This window comes from Carcharhinus amblyrhynchos, chromosome 27, assembly GCF_965287045.1.
Source record: "Carcharhinus amblyrhynchos chromosome 27, sCarAmb.v2.hapA, whole genome shotgun sequence".
In the NCBI taxonomy this organism is placed as follows: Eukaryota; Metazoa; Chordata; class Chondrichthyes; order Carcharhiniformes; family Carcharhinidae; genus Carcharhinus; species Carcharhinus amblyrhynchos.
The window spans coordinates 39,188,484-39,206,033 of record NC_137350.1 but is presented as its reverse complement, the minus strand read 5'-3'; the positions used below and the strand labels follow the sequence as shown (position 1 = coordinate 39,206,033).

The 17,550-nt window shown below is 42.5% G+C and overlaps 1 protein-coding gene across 2 annotated transcripts in view; it reads left to right on the top strand.

The window, feature by feature from the left end:
• Positions 1-17,550, top strand: part of nfe2l1b (nfe2 like bZIP transcription factor 1b) — a 49,334-nt gene that overhangs the window by 14,666 nt on the left and 17,118 nt on the right. The window lies entirely within an intron of this gene.

Here is a 17,550-nt window from a genome sequence, read left to right as displayed (position 1 = left end):
TTCTTCACACAAACCAGCCTCCCATCCATTGACTCTGTCTGCACTTCCCGGTGCCTCAGCAAAGCAGCCAGCATAATTAAGGACCCCAGGTGCCCCAGACATTCTCAACAGGACTAATGTTCAAACTGCATCTTTTATCAACTTGTGTCGAGGATACAAGATGACTGGGTGCTTTGTTGGAAATTGCTTCATGTGCAGTCTTATCTGTGAATCCTGTGGTAGTGTATTGGCTTATTTTCTATAAACCACTGCTGTCAAATGTGTACTCCTTATGTCTGCATTGTCATGTAGGACCTACAAGGATATCAACGTTTCCAATTAGCTTATATCTGCTTTCTATCTCCCATCTCTGCAAACTTGAGGTCATTCAAAACTCTGCTGTTTGTGTCCTAACCTGTACCAAGTCTGCTCACCGACCTTCCTCTGTGCTCTTCAATCTACATCAGCTCTTAATCAAGCAAAGCCTTCATTTTAAATTGTCATCTTTGCTTACAAATCCGTCCATGGCCCTACCTTCCCTGTCTCAAGTCAGCTTTGGCTCAGATCTCTGTGCTTTGCTGATTCTAATTTCTGTGGAATCCTGATTTTAGTCACTCATTGGTCACTTTCAGCTGCCTAGGTCCGAAGCTTTGGAATGTTGTTTATTTGTTCATGGGATGTGAATGTTGCTGGCTAGGTCAGCATTTCTGTCCGTTCCTCATTGCGCGTAAAGTGGTGAGCTGTCTTGCTGCTGTTGATCATGTGGTGTGGGTACGTCCACAATGCTGTTATAGGAAGGGAGTTCCATAATTTTGACTCAGCAATGGTGAAGGACTGGCGATAGAATTCCAAGTCAGGGTATTGTGTGGCTTTGAGTGAACTTACAGGTCTGGTGTTCTTGTGCATTTGTTGCCCTTGTCTTTCTAGGTGGTAGAGGTCTTGTCTTGGGAGGTACTTTTGAAGACCACTTAGTGAGTTTAGTGAGTTGTCTGGTGATGCATTAAGAAATGTATTTAAATGTCTTATCAGATATGGATTATCCCCAGAAATACAATCTGATGAAGGATCAAATTTTACCTCAAAACTATTTGCAGAAGTTATGAATAGCTTAGGAGTAAAGTAATTTAACTAAACTGCGTACCATGCAGAGTCACATCAGAATGGTGGTATCAAACTTTAAAGACCATGTTGAGGGCTTATGGTCAGGATTACCCAGAGGATTGGGATAAAGGAATTCCATTTGAACGAAGAATACATCTAATGAACCATAGAATCATATTGCGCAGAGGAGACCGTTCAGCCCATCAAGTCCACACTGATACATTAGAAACACCTGAACTTCCATCTAACCCCATCTGCCAGTGCTTGGCCATAGCCTGAATGTTATGATGTGCCAAATGTTCAGCTAGATTCTTTTTAAAGGATGTGAGGCAACCCACCTCTACCATCCTCCCAGGCAGCGCATTCCAGACTGTCACCGCCTGGGTAAAAAAGTTATTTCTCATATTCCCCCCTAACCCTCCTGCCCCTCACCTTGAACCAGTGTCTTCTCATGCCTGACTCTTCAACTAATGAGAACAGTTGTTCTTTATCTACTCTGACCAAGTCCCACATAATCTTGTATATCCCAATCAGGTCGCGCCTCATTCTTCTCTGCTCCAATGGAAACAGTCATGATGTGGACACAGTCCAAGCCTACCCAGCCTCTCTCCATAACTTAAATATTCCATCCCAGGCTGGTGGATCTCCTCTGCACCCTCTCCAGTGCAATCACATCCTTCCAATAATGTGGCAGTCAGAACTGCATACAGTACTCCACCTATGGCCTCATCAAAATTCTATACAACTCCAACAAGACTTTCTTGCTTTTCCAATCTATGCCTTGATTGATAAAGGCAAGTGTCCCATATGCCTTTTTCACCATCCTACTAACATGCCCTTCTGCTTTCAGAGATTTCTAGAGAAACACTCCAAGATTCTTTTGTTCCAAAGAACATAGAACACAGCACAGTACAGGCCCTTCGGCCCTCTGTTGTGCCGAGCTATGTCCAAACCCAAAATCAAGCTATCCCACTCCCTATCATTCTGGTGTGCTCCACGTGCCTATCCAATAACCGCTTGAAAGTTCCCAAAGTGTCCGACTCCACTATCACAGCAGGCAGTGCATTCCACACCCCAATCACTCTGAGTAAAGAATCTACCTCGGACATCCCTCCTAGATCTCCCACCATGAGCCTTATAGTTATGCCTCCTAGTAACAGCTACATCCACCCGAGGAAATAGTCTCTGCATGTCCACTCTATCTCCCTCATTATCTTATAAACCTCTATTAAGTCGCCTCTCATCCTCCTCTCTAAAGAGAAAAGCCTCAGCTCCCTCAACCTTTCCTCATAAGACCTATCCTCCAAACGATGCATCCTGGTAAATCTCCTCTGCACTCTCTCCAATGCTTCCACATCCTTCTTATAGTGAGGTGACCTGAACTGCACACAATCTTCCAAATGTGGTTTCGCCAAGGTCCAGTATAGTTGCAGCATAACCCCACGGCTCTTAAACTCAAACCCCCTGTTAATAAACGCTAACACATTATAAGCCTTCTTCATGGCACTGTCCACTTGAGTGGCAATCTTCAGAGATCTGTGGATATGAACCCCAAGATCTCCCTGTTCCTCCACATTCCTCAGAACCCTGCTGTTGACCCTGTAATCTGCATTCAAGTTTGTCCTACCAAAATGAATCACCTTGCACTTATCAGGGTTAAAAACCATCTGCCACTTTTCTGCCCAGCTCTGCATCCTATCAGTGTCTCTGTGCAGCCTGCAAGAGTCCTCCACCACTCCACCAATCTTGGTGTCATGAGCAAATTTACTAAACCCGCTCCCCAAGCCCCTCTTCCAAGTCGTTGATAAAAATCATAAATAGCAGAGGACCCAGCACTGATCCCTGTGGTACACTGCTGGTAACTGGCCTCCAGTCTGAAAATTTTCCCTCCACCACCACCCTCAGTCTTCCATGAGACAGCCAGTTACTTACCCAATTGACCAAATTTCCTTCTATCCCACAGCTCCTTACTTTCTTCATGTGCCTACCATGAGGAACCTTATCAAACGCCTTACTAAAATCCATGTATATGATATCAACTGGTCTACCTTCATCTACACACTTACCACCTCAAAGAATTCAATCAAATTTGTGCAGCAGGACATACCCCTCACGAAACCGTGCTGACTTTCCCAGATTAAACTGCATCTTTCCAACTGTTCATAAATCCTATCTCTGAGGACCCTTTCCATTAACTTACTGAGCATAGAAGTAAGACTAACTGGCCTATAATTACCATGGTCATTCCTATTTCCTTTCTTCGAGAGGAACAACATTCGCCACTCTCCAGTCCTCTGACACAATCCCAATTGACTATGAGGACCCAAAGATCAAAGTTAAAGGCTCTGCAGTCTCATCCCTTACCTCCCAAAGTATCCTAGGACGTACCTCATTTGGCCCAGGGGACTTATTGACCCTCAGTTTTTAAAAAATTGCTAATACATCTTCCCTCAGAACATCTACCACCTCCATCCTATCAGCCTGTATCACATACTCATTCTCAAAAACATGGCCCCTCTCCTTCGTGAACATTGAAGAAAGGTATTCATTCAATGCCTCACTTATCTCTTCTACTCCATGCACAAGTTCCCACTATTATCCTCGACTGGCCCTAACCTCACTCTAGCCATTCTCTTATTTACATAAAAGTAAAAAGCCTTGGGGTTTTCCTTTATCCCACCCGCCAAGGACTTCTCATGCCCTCTCCTACCTCTCCTAAGCCCTTTTTTAACTCATTCCTAGCTACCTTGTAACCCTCAAGTGACCCAACTGAACATCCTAGTGTCCCACCATCCATTGTCTACTTCCTTGTCAAGTTACTATTTCCAAAGTGTATCCCCTCACAGTTACCTGGGTTAATTTCCATCTGCCACTTATTTGCTCATTTGACCATCCCTTCTATATCTTTTTGTAGCCCAAGACACACTGCCTCACTGTTAACCACTTGTCCTCATTCCGCCACCGCCCCCCATATAGTCATGGTTTCCAGCCACTAAAGCAGCTTTCTATCAACATCCTCTGTCTCCTACAGCTGAGCCAATTTTGCATCCACTTAATCAAATTACCCTGTATCCCAGGTGAATTTATCTTCTTTACACGTCTGCTATGTGGGAACTTGTTAAAGGCTTTGCTGAAATCCATATAAACTACATCAACTGAACAACCCTCGTCTACACACCTGGTCACCTCCTCAAAATTCAATCAAATTTGTTAGGCATGACTTCCCTCTGATGAAGCCATGCTGTCTATCCCTGATCAAGTGTTGTGTCTCCAAGTGGAGATAGATGCTCTCCTTCAGAAGTTTATCTAATAGTTTTCCAACTGCTGATGTAAGACTCACTGGGTCTGTAGTTCTCTGGTTTATCTCTACAACCCTTAAATAATGGAACCACTAGCTGTTCTCCAGTTGTCTGGCACCTCCCTGTGGCCAGAGAGGAATTAAAAATTTGGGCCACAGCCCCTGCAATCTCTTGCCATGTCTCCCTCAGCAGCCTAGGGCACAATTCACCTGGATCCCTGGAGATTTATCCACTTTTTTAGGCTGCCAACACTTTCAATATCTTGTCCTGCCCACTGTTGATTTGAATTTACTCAGAAATCGGAATAAATTACCGAGTTACCTTCTGGAGGAAGATCAAAATGACCTGAGTTATTGCACTCATCTACCTTTAGTTTAGTTTGTAATGTAAAACTGGACAGTGGTGTGAATAAGGAAAGTGAGTAGATGTGGAGACAGTTGCAAGAAAAGTTCACTGATTTGAAACCTGTTCCTGCGTTGTTGAAATTACCCGAGCAGAAACCACAGTACTGTCAACAGCAACTTGTCATCTGTGAGAAGAAAAAATGTAGATCTGTCAGTAGAGGTGTGATCTGAAGATGGAGATTGAGAAGCAGAAGCATTGCACTGCTGCAGACAAAAGAAAAGGCCAACAATGTGACCTAAGACAGTACAGTTTCATTCACAATCATTCTAAATAAACTGCGGGGATAATAAATCAATGCAGCTTGTATTATAATGGTTTTTGCAACAGCATAATTGCTGCAAATTGAGAGCAAAGAAACTATTCTACTATATACCTTTACCAAAGATAAATGCAAAGATGAAGAAGATACAGAACAAAGGAATTGATGAACTACCTTGGAGCAGAAAGATATACAAATGGAGACTGAAGAATTTTGAGTGTAGATTTTATCATGAGAAGGTGGAGTTGGACTGCCTGACAGAAGAATTAAGGCCAGTTAACAAAAAAGAGGACAGGAATAAAGTGATCCTTCTGGATGGCCCTGAACATGCATGTGGAATTGAGACAGCAATCTAGTCTTGTTAGAATTTTATAAGTCTCTGAGATTTCCCCCCTCTTTCGTCTGAACTCCAGCAAAAACAATCTACCTAGTCGATCTCTCCTCATACATCAGTCCTGCCATCCCTGGAATCAGCCTGCACTCCTTCAAGAGCAAAAACAGCCTTTCTCAGAAAAAGAGACCAAAACTGCTCACAATATTCTTGGTGTGGCCTCACCAAGGTCCTATATAACTGCAACAACACATCCCTGCTCCCGTACTCAACCTCTTGCAATGAAGGCCATCATGCCATTTACTGCCTTTCCTGCCTGCTGCACCTGCATGCTTACCTTCAGTGACTGGTGCACAAGGACACCCAGGTCCAGCTGCACACTCCCCTCTCCCAATTTACAGCCATTCAGGTAGTAATTTGCCATCTTGTTTTTGCTTCCAAAGCGAATAACCTCACATTTATCCAACTTATACCGCATCTGCTATTGATTTGCCCACTCACCCAACCTGTCCAGACCATTCTAAAGGATCCTTCCCCTCCCAGAAATCTTATGGCTTTAATCTTGCACGATAATCTCTTATATGGGACTTTGTCAACCACTTTCTGAGAATCCAGATATGTTATATCAATTGGCTCCGCCTTGTCAACTCTACTAGTTACATATTCAAAGAATTCCATCAGATTCATCAAGCATGATTCCCTCTTCATAAATCTATGCTGACTCTGTCTGATCCTGCCACTGCTTTCTAAATTCTCTACTATAAACTCCTTGATAATGGATTCAGGGATTTTCCCCACTACCGATGTTAAGATTACTGATCTACAATTCCCTGCTTTCTCTCTACTTCCCTTTTTGAATATTGGAGTGACATTCTCTACCCTCCAATCTGCAGGGACTTCCAGAATCGAGAGAATCCTGGAAGATGTCCACTAATGCGTCCACCAATGCATCCACTATTTTTAGAGCTACTTCCTTAAGTATTCTGGGATATAGATTATCAGGCCCTTGGGATTTATCTGCCTCAATCCCATCAATTTTCTCAGCACCATTTCTCTACTAATATTGATTTCCCTCCGTTCTTCCCTCTCTTTAAATCTTGCATTCTCCAACATTGAACACCGAACTGGAGCACATCCGCCCCTCTGCGTGTAGTTTAGTTTTTTTTTGATGTGCCAATCTTGACTTCAATGGCGTTTATAACTTGCCACTGCAGGCTGGTACTAATGATCCAAGCTGTGACTCAGATTACACTTCTAAGATACTTTTGTTGGCTGTAAAACAGTTTAAATCATCCAGGATCTGAAAAAATGCAGGTTCTTCTTTTAAATCGACCACTACAGTAACAGCTAGCATTTATATCATGTCCGTAACATAAAACAATCCATGGCTTTCTACAAGGTATGCTTCTTGAGCATATTTTCTTTCTGCAAAGTGTTTTCAGCGCCTATTTTCCTTCTCTGTTACTGCCTTCATCCAATCTCATTCTATCTCTGAAGTCAGAAGGTCAGTTATATGGCATCTCATGTTGGCACCCAGTTAGATGCGTCTGTATTTATGATTACAAACTTGTGTTGAAAGAACTACTTGTTTAGTTTGAGTTCTGATTGTCTCGGTATAGTAAATTACAGGAGCCTGTGTCTGTGGATTTGTTTGCCCTATAAATAAACTATTACTAAAAATCACGACTTGTACACTAATTATATAAAATGTATGAGCTGCCAACTGATCATGTGATTGACTGCTGAATAATCTCTGTGTCTATCAAGTGCCATATTCAGATGTGTTGAACAGGTTCAAGCAGATATGTAACACAAGGCAGATATTGGTATTATACTGTTGTCTCTGTTTTTCTCCACTACCCTATCTTTCCTGACTAGTATTGTGACACCTGCCAGGGGGAGTCTACAGTAGTCTATTAAACCCTATATTTACTAAGATGTAGGAAGGAAGGGAATGCCCTGTTGACTTTGCAAATCACCCCAAAAATAGAGGAATAAGATCTAAACACTTTCAAACTTAAATATGAAAATTAGTCAGAACTCCACCATGTTTGAAGCTGTTTCTGAATTGCATTGTGTGTCATGTCCCAGAGTATAATTTGTTTGTTTCTCGTGCTTGTTTAAACCATTCTGGCTAATACTTTATATTTTGTCATTGCAGTAACTTTAGTTTTGCTGGAGGATTTGGACTTTGGGCGGAATATTTTGGGGATTTGTTTTGGAGGATGAAGTGTAACTCAGTCTCAAGCAGGGAAACGATTGCTGAAACCCACACATCTGGAATAACTAGTTGCCACAAAAAAGTTGTGGCTCAATTCTTGGGATTTGCTCCTGAGTTTGGCCAGAACAGCCTCCCATAGGCCCAGGATGTGTGGAATCTTGTTGTGATTGGGTTGGCAGGGTGGTGGGCAAGGATTATCATTCTGGTGAGGTCTGTCACAATCTTGTTCAGCCCTGGGTGCCCCTAGCAGGTAACAGTGCAGCTAATGCTCAACACTGTCTGCATCCAATGGGCATTGCAGGATGACTTGTGTCAACATAATTAGATTACTGTTATTGATTTGAATGCCAGCTTTTGAGGCCTACCAACTGTGTTTAAATGAAAAAGGCTTGGATTTATTTAACACTTTTCCCGATCTCTGGATGTCACCTGAATGCTTTACAGCCAATGAAGTAATTTTGAAGAGTGTGTAATGTGGGAACTTGATGGAATCTGTGCATAGTAAGCTCCCAAAAACAGCAATTCGATAAATGACAAATCATGAGCCATAATTTTCTGGCTCCCCAGTGTAGGATTTGGGGACTACCCCTAAAGATGTGCTGGGGAATCCCTCTTGGAAGCTCAGTCTCATCTGGCCTGAGTCGGGAAAGCTGGTGAGATGGGCGCTTTGGAATTCAAGTGTGAATTGCCATTCCATAGTGGCGTATCTGCTGCTGATTGCTTCTTTGAGGAGGTTACGGGGCCAATGTTTTAGGTGTTGACTGAGTGATAGATACTGGCGTTGAATGTATTCCAAGAGGCAGCTGGGTATAGCACTTGGGCTGAATGTGGTCAAAGATTATGGGGGGAAAAAAGCAGGATTAGGCTATTGAGTTGGATGATCAGCCATGATTGTAATGAATGACAGAGCAGGCTAGAAGGGCCAAGTGGCCTCCTCTTGCTCCAATCTTCTATGTTTCTAAATGACAAGTTTCTTTTTTTATTCTTCCTGCCAAAATGGGCAATTTCACATTTTTCCACATTATGCTTCATTCGCCGGATTTTTGCCAACTCAATGAACCTATCGATATCCTTTTGTAACTTCCTGTACAACTTAGTTTCCTACATATCGTTGCACTGGTTCTTTTGGGTTTTCATTGTCTTAACAGACCTGGCATACATACATTACCCAGATCAGCAGAATCCAGCAGCATGAACACTGTTTGCAATGGATTTGGCTGATTTTCTTTTAGTTTGCGTGCATAGCATTTCTTTTTTTGGCAGCAACGTTCATTTCAGGGTTTCCTGTTCTCCTTTTTCCATGTTGAATATTCTTCCTTCAAAGAGTAGTTAACTCTTAAGTTGGAGATTGTTTACTAGCTAGCACTTGGTCTTGGATCAAGATTTATTGTCTTTAAATCAGTGAGCTTATTTGGATCTGGGCATCTACCAAATCCAAGCCAAGTGAGTGCACAAAGGAGAAAAATAACATCAATATCTCTGACCTTTCAGAGATTATTTCATTATCTACATTTTGAGGGACCATTTATACTTTTTTCCACCATTTTCTCTCCTTTTTGAGTTTTTTTTCGCTCTTCTCACTATCACCATTGGTTATTTTCTATGGGGCTGTGTAGCCTGTTCAGGTGAGTAGCGGTGTCAGAGGCATTTGAGGCTGATCTTTGTGAGGAGATCTTGCTCTTTTCTCCTGCCTCCTTTTTTGCTTGTGCTCCCTCTCATTTTTTCATCTATCTTTTCACTCTGCACTTATCATTTGCTTGGGTAATTGGGTCCCTGCTCATCAGTATGGCCGTGATTATCTAGTTATCCACTGCGCAAGTGGATAATGGCAATCACTCCTGACCAAACATGAAAGCCTGAACCATCTATTCATGCATGCCATGACCAGAAGTGTTATGAATCGTCCACCTGCTAGGCTGTCTGATTTCTGCCTGGTGTCTGTTTTGGGTGGGCTGCGCTATTCTAATCTGCGCACTAATAAATAAGGTATTAACTATGGTGGGCTTATGTTGGAATATGGCTTATTGGGTTTTTAATAAATGACCAACAAATTAGTATACTGCAGCATTGTGATATTCCCAATCCACTTGTTCATTTAATTTGGTCAATGCCTGTTACAAATGCATGTTTAATTTGGATCTGTCACCAGTGGGATGGTGCTGCATTCTCAACAGGAGTGTATGGGCATTTTCTTTTATGTCGAGATCTCGGTTTAGAAATTAGTGGATCTGGACAATTGGAGAGTAGAGGATAGTCTGTTGGAATGTGTTTGTGGATTGTTCGTTTAACTTTGTGAATTTAATCTGACTTGTGACAAAATGAACTTTTGTCAGCATTTCGTTTCATCAGCAACTAAATCCAATGTTTTATTGCCTTGTGTCATGCTGTAGGCAGAAGAATGTGGAAACTTGTAGTAAATGGTCACTCTCCTCCTCTTGCTTCATGTTGGGATATAATATTGAGCTCCTGAAACTTCACTGGTGCTAACTATTGTTCGTGCCTGAGCTCAGACTGTCGTGCTGCTCAAGCATGTGTGGAGAGGTCATTATATAAAGGATTTAGATGAAGGAATCAAAGGTAAGGCTGCTAAATCTTTTGATGACAAGGATATGTAGGAAACTGTGTTGTACAGGAAGTTACTAAAGGATATTTATAGGTTCGGTGAGTTGGCAAAAACCTGGCGAATGGAGCATAATGTGGGAAAACGTGAAATTGCCCATTTTGGCAGGAAGAATAAGAAAGAAACTTGTTATTTAGAAATGTAGAAGATTGGAGCATGAGGAGACCATTTGGCCCTTCAAGCCTCGTCTGCCATGCATTACAATCATGGCTGATCATCCAACTCAATCGCCTAATCCTGCTTTTTTGCCCATAATCTTTGATCCCATTCAGGCCGAATGCCACATCCAGCTGCCTCTTGGAATACATTCAATGTTTTGGCATCAACTACCTGTGGTAATGAATTCCATATTTAAATGGTGGAAGATTACAGAGCTCTGAGATGTAGAGGGTTCTGGTGTTCTAGTGCATGAAATGCAAAAGTTTAATATGCAGGTACAGTATGTAATTAGCAAATCTAATAGAAAGTTATTTATTTGACGAGGAATTAAATTATGGAGGTTATGCTTTAAGGCATTGGTGAGACTGCCATCTGGAGTATTGCATACAGCATTAGTTTACTTATGGAAAGACGTAAGTGTGTTAGAAACAGCTCAGAGAAGGTTTACTGGACTAATACCTGGAATGGGCCAGTTGTCTGATGAGGAATGCCTGGACAGGCTAGGTTTGTATCCACTGGAGTTTAGAAGAGTAAGCAGTGACTTGATTGAAACATCTAATATTCTGAGGGGGTGTGGTGACAGGGTAATGTGTTTAGTATGTTTCCTCTTGAGGGAATCTTGAACTAGGAGTCACCATTTAAAAATAAGAAGTTGCCCGTTTAAGACCAAGATGAGCAATTTTTTTGAGGGCCATGTGTCTTTGAATTATTTAAGGCAGAAGTAGATAGATTCTAGTTCAGTGAGGGACTGAAAGGTTATCAAGATTGGACAGGAATGTGAAATTGAGGTTAAATTAGCTTAGCCATGATCATCTTGAATAGTGGTGCAGGCTTGGAGGGCTGAGTGGGTTACTCCTAATTTGTATGTAGATTATAATCATGCATACACATTATCCAGCAGGGTCTGCTTGATGTAGCCAAGAGCAGGAACTGGCATGCTTCTTCAGCTTGAGCACTCTGGGATTGTTGCATTCCCACCTAGGCTGTACACAGATTAGTGCATGGATGGATCACTGGATGAAAATGCTGAGGAATTTCGAACATTTGGATAGCCAGAGGTATTGCCTTGGAGTTTCTCCGCTTAAATTTGTGAAGCCATTGTGCCTTTAAGGAATGTATTTTAAGCATGTTCTTGCTGTTATAAACAGGTACTAAGCTGCCTGTCCTTTTATTGTTGATAGTGTCACATAATAGGCCTTTTGGCTATTTTTAAATTGGCATAATGCACCGTCCTGGAGTTTATGGCACTTCTGAATTGTCAGGGGAAGAATGATTGACAGGTGGGAGAGTTTTTTTTCTTTACTTTGTTAGGCGTGTTTCTGGATCTGTCCCTAGAATTGGAAATTTAGCTAGTAAGTAGAGGCAAGGAGTGCCTCTAGCTAGCCAGCCACCAAGAGATCTAGCTTCACATGAGCGTACTTAGTTTTTGAGCTAAACTGAAACGGAGGGGGGGGTGTGTGTGTGTGTGTGGGTGGTGGTGGTGGTGTATGTTTGTAAGAATGTTTGTTATGTTGGAACAGTGCATTTAGCTGTTAAGGTATATACAATATCATTTTTTTCAAATTGTGATTGGTAAAAGTTATTGCTAATTTTTTTTTTTAACTGTATTCTTAAACTTTGATAAAAGCTCCGTAGTGGGTCATCTGAATCATACCTAGCATGAAACATCTTATGCTTACCTGTGCAAAACATATCGAGGCTGTATTCCATAAAACACCTTGGAGTTTATCACCTGGATTATAACAAATGGGGTTGTGATAGTTGTTGATTAGAATCATCAAATCCAATGTTACATCATACTTGGGGAATTGTTTTGTTCAACATATAACTTGTAATGTGAGGCAGTAGCTTTTGTGTAATGGTATCTAATTTACTTTGGTCTCTGATCAGACTAATGTCTCATAGTTACTTCCTCATAACCACACTGACTTGCATACTTCTTTTGTGTGGAGTGACTGCAACAGTAATTACATCTTGCAATTTTTTCCCACGCCAGTTATTTTCACCCCAACCTTGAAAGGTGTTGCCTTTGGCCTACGGTATGGTTCAGTGAAACATTGTCACTTTTTGCTACTTTCAAAAGTAAAAGTGTATTTATCCCAAGTAGTAAAGATGTGCCAGCAGACTTGGCTGTTGCAGGGCCCAATTCTGTCCCCTCATTCCCACTGCTCCTGAGTTATCATCTTGGTTGCAATTGATGAGCTTCACACAAATTGAGCACAAGTTCCTTCCATGCTGCTTTCTGGTTAAGGTTTCCCAGCGATCTGGATGGAATTGTACAATTTCACGAGTGGGAATAGAAGGAACTTGATGAAAAGCAAAATACTGTGCTTGCTAGAAATCTGAAATAGAACCCTACAGTGCAGAAAGAGGCCCTTCGGCCCATCAAGTCTGCACCAAACACAATCGTAATTGTGATCCACAATCGCAATTAGTTATACCCACTAATCCCTCTAACCTACGCATCCCTGGACGCTAAGGGGCAATTTCTTAGCATGGCCAATCAACCTAACCCACACATCTTTGGACTGTGGGAGGAAACTGGAGTATCCGGAGGAAACCCACACAGACACAAGGAGAATGTGCAAACTCCACACAGACAGTAACCCGAGCTGGGAATCGAACCCAGGACCCTGGAGCTGTGAGGCAGCAGTGCTAACCACTGTGCTACAGTGCCGCCCACAAATGAAAACAAAGTGATGGAAATAGAGAAACAGCATTAATGCTTCAGGTTGATGACAAAACATTAACTCAGTTTCTCTCCACAGGAAAGACTTAGGGTTCCTGCCCTGGTTGGTGAGTGACAGATTGTGCAGTTTTGTTTTTATTCAGACATGGGCATTGCTGGCTGGCCAGCTTTTAAATCCCAACCCAGTTGCCATTGAGATGGTGATGTGCTGCCTTCTTGGAGCATTGCAGTCCACGTGCTGTGGGTTGACCTGCAATGCTCTTGGGGAGGAAATTGCAGGATTTTGACCCGGGCACTGCAAAGGAATGGTAATATGTGTGCAATTCGCAGAGGATGTAAAAATAATGAGGTTAGTTATATCAGTGATTTCAACATTAATTGGGATAGCTATCATGGTAAGGGCTTAGATGGAGTAGGGATCTTAAAATGTATACAGGAAAATCTTTTAAGTCAATTTGTAGAGGATCCAACAAGGGAAGGAGCTGTGCTGGACCTAATTCTGGAATGAAACCAGGTTGATGTGCTGGTGGGGGAGCACTTTGGTGATAGCGACTACAGCGTGGTTCAATTCAGATTTGTTATGGACAAAGAAATAGACAAGTTGTAGTGGATCGAGGGATAGTAGATTTTGACAAAATAAGGCAGGATCTGGCCAATGTAGACTGGAGCAAATCACTTGTGGGGAAATCTAGAGAAGAGTGATGGGGGGCATTCAAAGGTGAAGTGGTGAGGGTACAAGCCCAACACCCTCCCTCTAGGGTAATAGGAAGGTGTAACAAACCCAGAGAACCCTGGATGACCAGAAACATCCAGGATACAATGAGAAGGAAAAGAGAGGCTTTTGACCAGTATTAGGTGAGTAAGTCTGCGGAGGCATTAATGGAGTACAGAAAGTGCAGGATGGAGTCTAAGAAATTAATTAGGAGAGCAAAGAGGGATATGAGAAAGCTGTGGCTGATAAAGTAGGGAAAATCCTAAAATATTCTGTAGGTATATCAATGGGAAGAGGATAACCAGGGAAAGAGTAGGACCTGTTAAGGACCGAGGGGGAAGTCTGTGGTTGAAGGCAGAGGACATTGGTAGCATATTAAACGAATATTTCACATTTCACGTTTGTCTTCACCCACAAGAATGAGAAAGTAGTAATGGAACTCAGACTGTGAGATTCTAGAGCAAATTGTCGTAGAGAGTGACAATGTATTGGAGGTATTGGCAGGCTTAAAAGTTGACAAATCTCCAAGTCCAGATGAATTGTGCCCCAATCCATTGTGGGAGGCGAGGGAGGAAATTCAAGGGTCTCTTACCCAAGTTTTTAATTCCTCTCAGGTCACTGGGCAAGTAATGTGGAGATGCCGGCATTGGACTGGGGTATGCACAGTATGAAGTCTCACAACAAGAAGTTAAATTCCAATGGGTTTATTCGGTAACACAAGCCACTAGCTTTCGGAGCACTGCCCCTTCATCAGATGAGTGGCAGATCTATTCACAAACAGGGCATATAAAAACTCAATTTACAAAATAATGGTTGGAATGTGAGTCTTTACAAGTAATCAAGTCTTAAAGGTACAGACAGTGTGAGTGGAGAGAGGGTTAAGCAGAGGTTAAAGAGATGTGTATTGTCTCCAGCCAGGACAGTTAGTGAGATTTTGCAAACCCAAGCAAGTGGTACGGGTTACAGATAGTGTGACATGAATCCAAGATCCTGGGTGAGGCCATCCTCTGGGCAGGTGCCAGAGGACTGGAGAACAGCTAATGTTGTCCAACTGTTTAAGAAAGTTTGTAGAGACGAGCCAGGGAGCAACAGACCAGTGAGTTAGGGTTAAGGTTAAGGTTAGGGTTCTACTGGAGAAGATTCTGAAGGAGTGAATCTGTCCCCAGTTGGAGAGACAAGGTTTGATCAAAGATAGTCAGCATGGTTTTGTTAGAGAGAGAGACCATGCCTTTTGACAAAGTCCCACATGGGAGACTTATTAAAAAGGCAGATGCATGTGGGATACAGGATGATCTTTTAAGGTGGATTCATAATTGGTTTAGCGGTAGGAGACTGAGGGTGATGACGGCTGCGTCAATGATTCCAGTGACCAGTGGCATACCACAGAGCTCTGTGCTGGGCATCCCCTATTGTTTGTCATTTTTATAAATTACACAGATGACTATGTCGGGGGGGTAGAATCAGTAAGTTTGCCAATGACGCAAAGATTGGCTGGGTGGTTAACAGTGAGGATGTGTGTCTAGGGTTACAGGAAGATATAGACAAGTTGGTTAAATGGGTGGATAAGTGGCAGATGAATTTAACGCTGAAAAGTGTGAGGTGATGCGTTTGGAAGGAGTAATTTGCCGAGGAAGTATACTATGAAAGGTCTGACACTGGGAGGTTCTGAAGAACTAAAGGGATCTTGGCATGTTTATCCATAGATCTCTAAAGGCGAAAGGCAGGTTAATAGGATGGTGAAAAACGCACAAGGCACACTCACCTTTATCAATCGGGATATAGATTACAAAAGCAGAGAGGGCATGATGGAGTTGTATACAACTTTGAGGCCATAACTGGAGAATTATGTGCAGTTCTAGTCACTACATTATAGGAAGGATGTGAATGCACTGGAAGGGCTGCAGGTGAGATTTGCCCGGATGCTGCCTGGGATAGTACATTTCGGTTATGAAGGGAGGTTGGATGGATTGTTTTCTCTGGAGCAGAGAAGACTGAGGAGCGACTTGATTTCAGGTGCTCAAGGTTGAGGGCTGTGGATAGGGAGCAGTCTGTCCCCCTTAATTGAAGGGTCAGTTACGAGGGCACACAAGTTAAAAGTGAGGAGTGGGAGGTTTAGGGGGGATTTGAGGAAAACCTTTTTACTCAGTGTGGTGATAGTTTGGAAATGTGCTGCCTGGGAGGGTGGTGGAGGCGGGATGCCTCAATCCTCTAAAAAGCAGCTGGATAAGTACTTGGCATGCCATAACATTCAAGGCTGTAGGCTAAGTGCTGGCAAGAGGGATTGGGTGGGCAGCCCAGGACCTATCATGTGTCTGTGCAGACTCAATGGGCCAAAGGACCTCTTCTACTCTATCATATTTTGTGATATATTTCCAAATCAGGATGGTAAGTGGCTTGTAGTGGAGCTTGCAGGTGGTATCTGTTGCCTTGTCCTTCTAGATGGTAGTGGCTGTGGGTTTGTGCTGTCTAAGGAAACTTGGAGAATTCCTGCAGTGCATCTTGTAGATAGTAACAGCAGTGTGACTGCAGGTCAGTGGTGGAGATAGTAGATGTAGTGCCAGTCAAGCAGGCTGCTTCGCCCTGGACGGTGTCAAGCCAGGGGATTTTCACCGTAACTCCATTGCACTGTTAGTGTAAACCTACATAGGACTAATAAATAAACTTTACTTCACTTTAGTTTCTTGAACGGCAGGTGGGGAGCGTTCCATCACACTCCTGACTTGTGCGTTGTAGATGATGGACAGGAGGTGAATTACTTGCCACCATATTCCTAGCCTCTGACTTGTTCTTGTAGTCACTGTTTGTGGTGAATCCAATTGAGTTTTTTGTCAATGGTCACCTCAAGGATATTGACAGTGGGAGATTCAGTGATGGTAATACTCTTGAATGTCAAGGGCCAGTAATTAGATTGCCTTTCTCTGGTGATTGTCATTGCCTGCTTTTGTGTGGTGTGAATGCCATTTGTGAGCCTAAGCCTGGATAATGTAAAGATCTTGTTGCATTTGAACATGGACTGCCTCAATACCTGAGATGTCATGAATAGTGCTGAACATTGCACAGTCATTGGCGAACATCCTCACTTCTGACTTAATGACGGAGGATAGTCATTGGTGAAGATGGTTGGGTCTAGCCCATGAATCTGAAGGACCCCTGGAGCTGAGATAACTGACAATCACAACCTCAAGTTAATGATGGGTTAAATGTTTACCTCCATTTTGTTACACTCTCAATGCTTATTGGGGCAGTTTGAGATACATTAAATAGAATTTGATCCAACTCATGAAATGGAAATATTACTTTGGATGGGAGAGAAAATCTTAGTACAACTCTTACCAAAGAGGGAGTTGTCGGAAAGGTGATATGATAAGTGCAAGTTTCATGTTTTAACTTCAAGGGGAAATGATTGGAGAGCGGGAGGAGTTAAAAGTGGGTCACATTGCTCCTTTAACTCTGAAATTCTCTCTTTAGAGATTAAGCTCAAATTCTCATCCTTTGAGAAGTGGGTGTGCGATGCTGTGAAGCACTCCTGTGGATGCTGATTTAATTTGCAAGACAGAACCAAGATAGATTAAAATAGATAAATGTGGATTATGTCCAATTACTGGATGACTCCCTGCTACAGTTACACAATTGAGCCAGTCCAGATTGATTACCAGCTGCCTAACCCATTGCAGTACTCTAGAACAGGTTGACAGCCAGAATAACACAGAGCTTATGTAAAGTCAAAAATAGCAGTGGCCTGTTATCCATGAGGACAGAAGGAGGCGCTGAAGAT